A 13,643-nucleotide genomic window follows, 5' to 3' on the forward strand; every position below is an offset into this window, starting at 1 on the left:
CCACCTTTTCAGATCGTCCTCCCATCCCTCGATAGCTGTAGGGAGCGGTATAACAGTACTGCCACATTTGAGCTGTGTCAGCTGATGTTCCCACATATTTTTGCCCCAAATGCTTGAAAAAGGAAGATTAGTGCCTCTTGTTAGCATGAAAACAAAAGCCGGTTCCGGTAGGCGGCGGAAGTCGTATCATAAATCACGCAAGGCATCATGGGGGATAAGAATAAGGTGGATAGTACTAAGTAGGACGCAAGATTTGCCATATAAAAACATAATAATAAATGGCAAAGCATATAGCTGTTTGTGTGATACAGGGGCATGTAGAACTGTGCTAACTGAACCTCCACCCGGAGTAAAATATTCTAACACCACAGTGCATGTTAGATCAGCAGCTGGTACATCAGAGGTACATTACCTAAGTGCACCAGTAACAATAACAGAACCCGAGACAAAACTTACTTGTCAGGCCCCCATCCTGATAAGTCAAAAATACCCAGTAAACCTGTTAGGAAAAGATCTTATGCAAAAGTTACATATAAATATAGTATCAACATAAACAGGTATGAAAGTTGTAGTGGAAGAAGGGTCCCTAGTACTAAATGAACTATCACAGCCACATTATTACTGGTCCCTCGATCTAGGCCCCACACCAACAACTCGAGAACTGCTGAGGAGAACCAGAGAAAAACAAACCTCCCAGGGGGCACAGTGCATGCCAGATACTGAGCTCCATGTAACCATGAGATATGAAAATACTGCAGGGCCAGATCATCAGTATGATACTGTTTTTCACAGAGAAAATAATCAGACTGTTACCATACAGCACCTGTATGTTGACCCCAAAACAGGGAAATCCTCCACCTCAATCATACTGTGAGGAAGACAGCTCCAACAGTTTAAAGGCAGTACACCTCATCTGTCATTAACTAAACCCGTGGGGGGTCAGTGGAAAGAATTAGAAAACTTTATACAGCGTGCTGAAAGAGGGAGATATGAGGCATTAACAAGCTCTGACTGGAAAGTAGATCCTAACACAGGAATCTGGAAACTCACTCTAGGGTGGATAGTCAAAGTTCATCCAAAGACACATTTGGATGAGGCAAAGTGACAAATACAGGGCCTAGCTGAAAGCAAAGAAAGCAACAGGCACCCTGCCCTAGCTGCTGTCCCACCTGAACTGTGGTCCCAATCATCGACTGATGTAGGGCTAATAAAGGGGTTTCCACCATATAAGGTTAAATTAATATCTGAAGAACAGCCAATAGTTTGCCAGTATCCCTTGAAGCCAGAAGCTGAAGAAGGTATTAAGCCAGTAATACAGGACATGTTGAAATCAGGAATATTAAGGGAAGCATCTGATGCTACATGCAACACACCTATCTTTCCAGTGCAGAAAGCCAGCACAGGAAAGTGGAGGATGGTCCAGGATCTTAGACCGATAAATAAAATAGTGAGACATGTGGTTCCAAACGTCCCGAATCCACATACATTACTGCATTCATTAACTCCAGATAAAAAATATTTCTCAGTGGTAGATCTTAGCAATGCTTTCTTTACAGTACCACTGCATGAAGAGTCACAGCATTTATTTGGTTTTCAGTTTAAAGGGAAAAAATACACTTACACCAGACTACCACAAGGCTTCAGTGAAAGTCCACATGTATATACACAAGCCTTAAGATATTCTATGAGCACCTGTGAGGTGTCTGAACATAGCCAAGTCCTGTTGTATGTAGATGATATTCTTATAGCTTCAGATACTCGACAACACTGTGAGGAAGCTACCATAACAGTTCTGAAACATCTCTACCAGACGGGGCACAAAGCCTCTAGGGATAAACTGCAGTTTTGCAAGGAGAAAGTGATTTATTTGGGACATATGTTATCACAACATGGTCGTTCCCTCCTAAGCAGCAGAAAAACAGCCATACAGGAAGCCCCAAAACCACGAACTAAACAACAAATGATGTCCTTTCTGGGACTGTGTACCTTTTGCAGAGAATGGCTACCAGACTATGCAGCCGTTGTACAACCCTTGCGATCTATGATCTATGGCAAAGACATGACATTAAAAGACAAAATCACATGGACTAAGGAAGGAGAAACAGCATTCACAGAGCTAAAAAATCTGCTTCAAACAACAGTCACCTTAGCTCTGCTGGATTATATCCAGCCTTTCACACTTTGTGTAGATGCATGTAAGGGTTATATGAAAGCTGTATTAACGCAGCCATTTGGCTCCAAAAACAGACCTTTAGCATTATATTCTAAAAAACTGGACTCTGTGGCATCTGGATTTCGAATCTGATTACAGAGCTGCACAGCTGCGGCAGAAGCTGTGAAGCAGACAGCTGAAATTGTGTTGTGCCACCCGCTCACACTGAAAGTTCCTCATTCAGTGTCACTTGTATTGCTACAAACTTCACTTCCTTTCTTGACACATGCAAGGCATATTACGTTGACCTCATTGCTACTCTCACAACCAAATATAACTCTGCAAAGATGTGGTCCACTGAACCCTAGCACGCTAATTCCAACAGCAGAAGATGGAAAACCACATTCTTGCAAAACAAAGGTTGAGGAAGAGACAAAACCTAGGCAAGATATCTCTCAGACACCTCTGAAAAACTCACAAATAATCTTTGCAGATGGATCAGCATCAAAAGATGAATATGGAAAAAACAGAGTTGGTTATGCAGTAACCACTGAAACTAAAATGATAGAATCACAGGCCCTGCCCCATACATGCTCAGCACAGACTGCAGAGCTGTATGCTGTTATCAGAGCTTGTGAATTATATGAAGGAAAAATCCTGACCATCTACACAGACAGCCAATATGTATTCAGTTCTGTTCACCATTTTGCCAAAATATGGGAAAATAGAGGGTTTAAAACATCATCTGGAACAGAATTGACACATTTTAATCTGTTAAAACGACTGCTGTTAGCTATCCAGCTACCTGCAAAGATAGCGCTTTGTAAATGTAAAGCGCATCAATCTAATGAAACCATGGAAACAAAGGGGAACACCTTTGCTGATATTTCTGCTAAAATAGCTTCGAGGCTTCCCCTCACTTTGAAAATGTCAGATCTCCTATTTATAGATACAGATGTGCTGAAAGATTCACAACAATCTGCACCAGCTGCAGAAGATAAATCTTGGCTGAATAGAGGGGCCATAAAGAAAGATGACATTTATCATTTGGAAAATAAGCATATATTACCCAAGAATTTATACAAGACGGCGGCCCATGCGACACACGGAATTTCGCATGTGTCGAGGGGGGGGAATGATACACTTAGTAAATCTACATTTCCACACCATAAATTTTTCTGACTATGCAAAAAACATTTGTAGATCATGTATTATCTGCTGCAAACATAATCCACAGGGGAACATGAGACCCAAAAGAGGCCAGTTCCCAGCAGCAATTCATCCCTTTCACACGATACACATGGATTTCATAGAGTTATCATGGTCAGGGGGAAAGAAATATTGTTTAGTTTTCATAGATGCATTTTCAAAGTGGGTTGAAATATACCTTGCAAAACACTGTGATGCGCTCACAGTGGCGAAGAGTTTAGTGCCACATTTCTTCCCCACATATGGTATCCCACAAATCATAAGATCAGATAATGGGACTCATTTTGTAAATAATGTAATAGAACCGTGCTCTAAAGCATTAGGGTTTCAGTTAAAAAACCATTGTTCTCACCACCCACAATCTGCTGGGCTGGTTGAACGAACAAATGGAACAATAAAAAATAGATTAAAGAAAACAATGGAAGAAACAGGGAGGCCATGGCCTGAATGTCTATCTCTGGTTAAATTATGGATGAGAATAACTCCAAATCAAACTGGTCTCACTCCATTTGAAATAGTACATGGAAGACCTTTTCCATTGCCATCAGAAATGGATGATATAGGAAAAGCACAGCAGGAAACATCATTAGCAGAATGGATGAATAAAATGTTACAAACAAAAGAAGTACAGTTGTCCAGTAGTCTGCCAGTAAATTCTGCTCCAATTTCACAGAACGACCTGAGGCCTGGAGACCTGGTCCTGATTAAGACATTTCACAGAAAGGACTGGAGCACCCCCTGCTGGAAAGGGCCATACCATGTTCTCCTGACCACACCGACAGCTCTGAAAATCGCAGAGAGACCATCCTGGATCCACAAGAGCCACTGTAAGCTAATATCACCGTTACAGGAGCCAAACCAACTGACGGGGTAACAGGGGAAGACCGAGTACAAAGGGGTTGGTGTCCCATAGGGCCCAGCATCTCAAACCGGTGAAGAAAACAACTGACCTGTGCCCAATTTAACATGGCTTTTTGTAACGTGTGGACAGGACTGATAAGCCTGAGCCTAATTCTGGTAGCAGGACTCTTTCTCTGTTTAAGGCAGGATCCACAGGATGTAACATCACACGAGAAGAGATGGACACCGGACGGCTCTCATCTCAGACCCCTAAAGGAAGGAGGAGGACATTTGTTTCTGTAAAATTATTGGTATCGTTACGTGTATGAAACAGCTAAAGCACAAAACAAAACAGACTGTTATGTATGTTCTACCATGCCAATTCATTCCCAGGGCCCTACAGTGTATGTTAGAAAAATTAATTTCACAGAAGCAGCATGTGCCTTTTCAATAGGACTCTGGGGGTATACGAAGCGTACATATTTTATTGTTCCTGGTCAGAACCTGACGAAAGGAGAAGGCATCCAAATGGTTGGTAAGGACAACAAAACATACACATATTACTACAATTCTCTTGCATATGCATGTGACCCACGTAACTGTACATGTGACCCCAAGAAACGGCAGCCTCTGCACATCAGTAATAAGGGAAGAACCACACCATTCGAAGCACATGCCAACGGAAACACATTCCACCACGATTGTTTGAGTAGAGAAAAGGAAAATGATTCTTCTATTTATATGGGTAACACCACACAGTGTGGAGGCACATGGGTCTCCAAAGGTAATAATCAAAATGGAACATATTGGGTCGAGGGGGTAGCTTGGTTATGGAATAATGCTTATTTCATATTACCCCCGAATTGGTATAGGGTGTGTGCTCCAGTTTTCACATCTGATCACACTATAATACTCAGTAAGGTAACGATGATACCCACCTTCCCCAAAAGGCAAAAGAGAGATATAGAAATGAAACCACACGACCCTATCTGGGGAACTAATGTCCCGGATGAATTTAAGCTTTGGCCAAAAGATGAGAAAGTGACACTATCTCTCCTTCCTTGGCTAGGTGTGGGGAAACTAATGCTGCGTGTGGAAACTTTAAGCTACCGATTAGGGCTGTCTTTGAATAACTCCATAATAGTAGAAGAGGGCCAAAACACAGAAATGAGTGCTATGCGAGTCATGATAATTCAGAACCGCATGGCTTTGGATATTCTAACAGCATCAACGGGGGGCGTTTGCGTTTTGTTGAACAACACCTGTTGCACATATATCTCAGATAATATACATTTCTCAAATATAACAGGAGCACTGAATAACCTGCGTAACCTGCAAACTGTCATGACACCCAACTCCCAGCTCCTCTTGGCTAGACTGGATGCTCCGAGGGGGGTGGATGGATTGGGTTAAGATTTTCTTATTAGCCATAGCAGCATTCCTGATCATCCTGTGCACCTTGTCAATATGTATTATGCCAGGTTGCAAATGCATGGTAAAAAGGATAGTAACTCAATCAGTCACAGTCGCGTATGCAGCATTGATTCAAGTCGTCACCGCACTGGACCCAAAAACAGATGACTATGATGACATGTTGTAAATGAATATATCTTCAATGCCTGTGTATTCATAATTGTACTTCATAAAATGACCTTATAGCAGAAAATCGAAAGAAGTTGCTGTTTAAGTGAAATGAGAAAAAGTGCAATGATATGAACAAGGCTTGTTTTAATTCTTTTACTTTTATTACATTTTGTTTTCTTTGTTTTATTATATTGTTTCACTCTGCCATGATTGGTGGTTGCCTAGGGCGGAGGGACCGTGTGAGTGTTTCCCACAATATAATCTGCTTTCCGTCCGTGGGTTTGTGCTCACACAGTGTTTTCTTTTACATGTATTTAATCATGACTTATTCATGATAAAAAAGGGGGGACTGTTAGGGTTTGAAAACTTTTGTATTGTTTATCACTCATGTCTGTTCTAAGTGCCTTTCCCTCCTTACATGCCACAGGAAGGGAGATGGGGACAAGAGTGAGTTATGCTTTTATCAGCAACATCTAGGGACTGGTACCAGTCCTCACTCCCTCTCTGTTTATAATCAAGACACATGAACCCTAACCTTTCTGACACCCCCCCACACACTCACACCCTGAATGTTTGTTGAACTGCCTGTGAACCAGCATGTATAAATAAAGAGAGAGGGGTGCCAACATTTTGTAGTTTGCACTGCAGAGTGTGACCTACCCTTGCTGCAAGTAAATCTGACTCTGTATCGTTCTTGCCTCTGAGTTGACTAATTAATACCTAACAAATGGCTTAAAATCCCTCTGACCACTGTGCAGGACTTGTATATGTCATTCCCAAGACTACAGGCCTGTACTCCTGACATCTGTGGTCATGAAATCCTTTGAGCCACTGGTGTTGTGTTATGGATGTATGATTCTGTGGCCTTTTCTAATCATCTCTTTGCTGCGCTAAATAAATATCTCTGCCCTTGTTGCTTATCTGCCACACCGCTCACTGCTACAGCTTACACAACATAACTGCTGATATCACATAAGACGAAACACATAGTCAAAGATAAACTGATACAAGAAGATGACACCCTTTAGGAGGGTTAAGAACAGGCATAGATAAAAGCAAGACTCGTGCTCTTCTCGGTTCATCCCCAAGATGGGCTGAGGGGGGCCCGGTACCGAAGGTGAATGTCACTCAGTATCTGTTCAATTGTCTATATTGCTGTGGGAAATGGGGAAAAAGATGAATCTGTGTCTTGGTTGATTAATTGATTGATGACTCAATGATCTTGACACTCCGAGGAAACTTGCGTACGAAGTTAAACAAAATAAGTCCCCACCTGCTTTTACAGGCACGCCTCATGGTAAACATTGATGTTGATTGAGAGTAGTCGGGAAATTTCTCAGTCGTTCAATAAGAGAGAATTCGGCTACAGAGGATCGGAGATCGGTTGAAACTCCAGCGTTGCAAAAGATAGTCTCCACCTGTTTTTACAGGCTCGCCTCGGTAAACAGTGGTATTGTGAATGATAATTAACGTTTTTACATAACTTGTTGTGCCATACTGTGTGAAAGAGATCGGTGGATTGAGGAAGTGTGTAGTCTGGAAACCTAGTGGTGATAACAAGGACTGCACGCTGAATCCATCCTCCGGTGGAGTGAATGTGTTCTGGTGTGTTGGAAGCCGATTAGAGCGATTTCAATTGGACCGGGAGCTCGGAACTTAGCGTGTGATACGTCCCTGGTTGGCCAGAACTGAGTGTTGTGAATAAAAAGCATGTCATGGGGGCGGCCCCATGAGAAACTTAAGAATGAGTATGAATGAGAGTAATAGCCCTTGTCCACCAGCGTCCTTAAAGGGGCACGGCTGGAAAATGTTAAACAGCGAATCACAAATCCAGCTAAAACCACAAAACAACAATTGGAATCTTAACAGCTGGTGCAAATACATGCAGGTTGTGGGAATGTTTTGGAAATCCATGGAGATTTTATAGGTAAATCATTTTCTCCCACTCTGTCTTACAGCACCATGGCACTGCACTTCATAAACAACAGGTGAAGAAAATAGTTTTAGAACTCAGTGTGCGCCTCCCCCGCTTTCTGTTAAAAACCCACGAAACAAATCTAGTCTACTCAAGCATGGTGTCAGACTAGATTGAAAAGTAAAGAAAAGAGAGAACAGCAAGAGCAGCCTTTAACTAACATAGCCATAATGCTGAGGCCTGTTGAAAAGCACATGGCAGAAATTTCAGCTTAACTGAAAACGTAAAACAAAAAGTGGACAGACCGCCACCCATCCCAGTTCAGAACACCAAGATAGCTCCACATTACTCAGAGGAGGAACCTAAAACTCAGGCCAGTGGCTAAAATCAATCAAACCTCCCAAAAGGTGAAACAGGTGCTTTAAAATCATTCAATGGTGTTATTCTACCAGCGACACTATAATAATATGCACAAGATTCATTTTACAGCAAAATAATTCCATATTTGACCCAGATTGTGTGCATTTTTGATTTTTCCCTCTTTGGGGAGAAGTTCAATTCTCTCCTCAGCTCTGTGAAATGATTTCAGCATTAGACCTTGACACAGACATGCAGCTGCCTGAAAACAAAGATAATGCTTCTGCTGTGTGCAGAAGTGTTGTCTCTGCTGAGAGCTCTGATAAAGATTGTAACTCTACCCTGCATGTGTCAAACTCAAGGCCCACGGGACAAAACCGGCCTACCAGAAGTTTATGTGATTCTCTAGAAGTAGAACCCTTGATATGATAACCTTTCTCTCAGCAGACATTACTGTGCTGGTTCAGAGCAACAGGTCCCATTTCTCAAAAGTCATAAATTGAAGGATAATTTGAAAAATGTCACAACATATTTTGTACAACCGTGTGAAATCTGCAATCAGCTTAATCAAAAGGTTTCATTAAAAGCTGGACTGAGCAGCATTCCAGTCCACAGTGCTCCATGGAAGCAAATGATTGATTTCACTAAGATGGGAGCGGAACACAAAACTGAAGGAAAATGTGTCTTCTAAAAAAGGAAAGAGGAGAAAATCACACCATGGGAGTGCCTGAAATCATGGGATCTGACGATGGCACTCATTTTCTCCAATAAAGATTCAGGGGAAGTTGAAAGATGAATGGGAGTAAAACGTAAATTGGTGCAGGATTTCAAACCAGCATCTCATGGGTTAGTATGGAGAGCTAACAGAACTATGTATACAAAAAGAAAAATTGGCTAAAGACTGCAGACACAAAATTAACCTGGATTGAAGCTCTAACTAGGTTTATTTAATCTGAGATCCTCTCCAAATGCAACGGTATATGTCAGTCTACATGAGATACTAACAACTTTACCTACTGGTATAATATAAAAATCTGAGTGAATATGTGAAACAAACTGACTAATACAATGATGAGTGTTTTTCAAAAAGTGATGCTCATCCAGGAGGAAGACAATGGGATGCAGTGTTCCTAGGAAATGCAGCTCATTTAGTAACAATCAAGTTTTGCTGACTAATCATAGGATGGATCTATGAAACATTATGTGCACAGACCAAAAGACCAAGGTTCTGACTGACTTATGAACCTCACTGACCTGACAATGATAACATGACACTTCTCCAGACTGGACGAACCGGACAAACAACTTCAAGGTGGACCAGACTAAGACCACCTTATTAATCCTTGTGGACAGAAAACAATTGAAGCATTCAAAACAGTCCTAGTGGAAACAAAAAGGGTTATGAGGAAATAATGTCTATTTTAAGAATATAAAAAGAAAATTATATTCAAATTTTTGCAAATGAAATTGCTCTGACAGAGAAGTAAGTAAGTAAGTAAAAATGTATTTATATAGCACATTTCAGCGGCATGGCAATTCAAAGTGCTTTACATTATAAAAACATAAAATCCTTAAAAACATCAATCAAGTAGACAGCAAATCAGTCATCACACAAAATCATAAAAACCATCAAGGGGATATTCATGACAGTCATGGGGAAAAGTTGTCAGTGTGTGAATGTGTGTGAATGAGAAGTACTGATTTCATTACAGAGCGTCTTTGAGGGACCTTAAAAGCGCTAATAAAGCTCTGATGTTCTGATGATCATTGCCAAACTTCTATCTCAATAAGGTTTCCAGAATTTTTCCAAAATCATGTAAAGATAGCAACGGTTCTACCTGTGTTGAAAATACTGATAAACATAAGAAAGCTCATAGATCTGTCTTCAATTTTTCTCAATTCTTTTACAAACAGGGTAATCAAACTTTTATGTGGCCAATGCCTGTCCGTTTTGTCTGTCTGTTTTTGTGAAATGAATGTCTGTTTCATGTTATGTAAAAATTAATTAAATTCAGTTCAGTTTATTTATATAGCGGCAATTCACAACAAATGTCACATCAAGGCACTTCACAAAAGTCAGGTACATACATTCCAATTAATCCTAATCATTGAACAGTGCAGTCAGAATCAGTTATTTATTCAAATTGGATAAAACGTTTTTCTGTCTAAGGAAACCCAGCAGATGGCATCCAGTCACTGACTTGCAGCATTCCCTCCTCCCGGATGAGCATGTAGAGACAGTGGAGAGGAAAAACTCCCTTTTAACAGGAAGAAACCTCCAGCAGAACCAGGCTCAGTGTATCTGCCACAACCGACTGGGAGTTTGAGAGAACAGAACAGAGACACAAAGACAACAAAGAAGCACTGATCCAGGAGTACTTTCTATGGGAAGGAAAAGTAAATGTTAATGGATGTAGCTCCTTTAATCATTTCATCTAGAAAGAAAGAACAGATAAACTCTGAGCCAGTTTTCAAGGATAGAATCTGAAAGAGAGCACATAGTTAGTCACAGTAAAATCTCAGTCAATTGCCATGTCTAGGAGAGAGAAAGGGTTAAACACTGAAAGACAGGGCCATGTGGATCATCGGTAGAGGGTGAGCATTAAGTTGTTGCCAGCAGAAGCTCGGACGATTCCCCTCTCCAGAAAGGTGTCACAGGTAGATACAGAGTCAGGCCAGGTGTAGCTTCTAGGAAGAGAAAAGAGAGAGAACAATGTTAAAAGCTGAAATAACAGCAAATAATGCAAAATTGGAGAGTAGTGTGAGAATGTAGCGAAGAGGGTGAAAGTGGTCATGTCCTCTAGCAGCCTAAGCCTATAGCAGCATAAGTACAGAGATAGCTCAGGATAACCTAAGCCACTCTAACTATAAGTTTTAAACCTAGCCTTAAAAGTTGACAGTTTGTCCATCTAGAGGCCACTGATGGCCATTGTTATACTAAAAACCACAATTGGGATACCTATCTCTGTCAGATTGACCATAACCATTGGAAAAGAGAGGGGGTCATACAGGTAGCAGAAATGGAGGGTGTGTTTGCACCTCAACCATAACTGAACCGGTTTAGGCTAAACCTGACTCCCCATTACTCTATCCAACAGGGAGGGAAGAAGACGGAGGTAAAAAATAAGGAAGATAGCTCAGGATAACCTAAGCCACTCTAACCATAAGCTTTATCAAAAAGGAATGTTTTAAGCCTAGCCTTAAAAGTAGACAGGATGTCTGCCTCACGGACTAAAACTGGGAGCTGGTTCCACAGGAGAGGAGCTCGATAACTAAAGGATCTGCCTCCCATTTTACTTCTAGAGACTCTAGGAACCACCAGTAAACCTACAGTCTGAGAATGAAGTGCTTTGTTAGGAACATATGGAACCATCAGATCTCTGATGTATGATGGTGCTAGATCATTAAGGGCTTTACATATAAGGAGGAGAATTTTAAATTCTATTCTGGATTCAACAGGGAGCCAATGAAGGGAAGATAAAATAGGAGAAATATGATCTCTCTTTTTAATTTTCATCAGAACTCTTGCTGCAGCATTTTGAATCAGCTGAAGGCTTTTAAATGCATTTTGTGGACATCCTGATAGTAAAGAATTACAATAGTCCAGCCTTGAAGTAACAAATGCATGCACTAGTTTTTCAGCGTCATTCCTGGATAGGATATTGCTAATTTTGGCAATGTTCCGGAGGTGAAAGAAGAAAATCCTAGAAACCTGTTTAATATAGGATTTAAATGACATGTCCTGGTCAAAGATAACACCAAGGTCTTTTACTTTATTATCGGAGGTCAATTTAATGCCATCCTTTGTTAAGTAATTGACTAAGCAGTTTCTTTTTTAAAGACTCCAGTCCAAAGACGACAACTTCTGTCTTGTCTGAATTTAGAAGCAGAAAATATAAAGTCATCCAAGTTTTTATGTCTTCAAGACATGCTTGTAGGCTATCTAACTGGTTGGGCTCATCAGGATTCATGGATAAGTAAAGCTGAGTATCATCAGCATAACAGTGAAAATGTATTCTGCTGCCTGATAATTTTACCTATTGGAAGCATATACAGGGGTTGGACAATGAAACTGAAACACCTGTCATTTTAGTGTGGGAAATCTTGGGCTGTGGACAATGTGAAACATGTATTGTTCTCTGATGAGTCCACCTTTACTGTTTTCCCCACATCCGGGAGAGTTACGGTGTGGAGAAGTCCCAAAGAAGCGTACCACCCAGACTGTTGCATGCTCAGAGTGAAGCATGGGGGTGGATCAGTGATGGTTTGGGCTGCCATATCATGGCATTCCCTTGGCCCAATACTAGATGGGCGCGTCACTGCCAAGGACTACCGAACCATTCTTGAGGACCATGTGCGTCCAATGGTTCAAACATTGTATCCTGAAGCCGGAGCCGTGTATCAGGATGACAATACACCAATACACACAGCAAGACTGGTGAAATTTTGGTTTGATGAACATGAAAGTAAAGTTGAGCATCTCCCATGGCCTGCACAGTCACCAGATCTAAATATTGAGCCACTTTGGGGTGTTTTGGAGGAGCGAGTCAGGAAACGTTTTCCTCCACCAGTATCACGTAGTGACCTGGCCACTATCCTGCAAGAATGGCTTAAAATCCCTCTGACCACTGTGCATGACTTGTATATATCATTCCCAAGACGAACTGACGCTGTATTGGCCGCAAAAGGAGGTCCTACACCACACTAATAAATTATTGTGGTCTAAAACCAGGGGTTTCAGTTTCATTGTCCAACCCCTGAAGAGTGAAGAGAATTGGCCCAAGTACTGAACCCTGTGGTACTCCGCAATTAACCCTGGAGTTTAAAGGTAATTTATCATTTACATGAACAAACTGGAATCTGTCAGATAAATAAGATTTAAACCAGCCTAGCGCTGTTCCCCTGATCCCTACAGCATATTCCACCCTTTTTAAGATAATATTATGATTGACTGTATCAAATGCAGCACTGAGATCTAACAGGACAAGTACAGACATAAGTCCATTATCTGAGGCCATAAGAATATCATTAGTGACTTTTAGCAGGGCTGTTTCAGTGCTATGATGAGCTCTGAAACCTGACTGAAACTCTTCAAACAGGTTATTGCTGTGTAAATACTCACACATTTGATTAGCAACTATTTTCTCAAGAATTGTAGATAAGAATGGAAGATTGGATATAGGTTTGTAATTTATGAAGTCATTTTGATCAAGCAAAGGTTTCTAAAGCAAAGGTTTCGTTACAGCTACCTCAAAAGCTTGTGGTACATATCCATTTACTGAGGATAAATTAATCATATCTAAAATGGGGCTGGTAATCAGAGGGAACACTTCTTTAAATAATTTGGTTGGGATTGGGTCTAACATATAAGTTGAAGGTTTAGATGAAGCTAATATTTCTGATAACTCAGGAAGCTCCACAGGATCAAAACAGTCCAAACACAGATCAGGTTCTACAGTTACTTCCAATGTTGTCTCACTTGCTGAGGATGATGTAATCATCCTCGGGAGTATGTCAAAGATTTTCTTGTAATAGAATCAATTTTATGTAAAACGAATTCCATAAAGTCATGACTTCTGAGAGCTA

The sequence above is a fragment of the Girardinichthys multiradiatus genome, chromosome 9 (assembly GCF_021462225.1).
Source record: "Girardinichthys multiradiatus isolate DD_20200921_A chromosome 9, DD_fGirMul_XY1, whole genome shotgun sequence".
NCBI lineage: Eukaryota > Metazoa > Chordata > Actinopteri > Cyprinodontiformes > Goodeidae > Girardinichthys > Girardinichthys multiradiatus.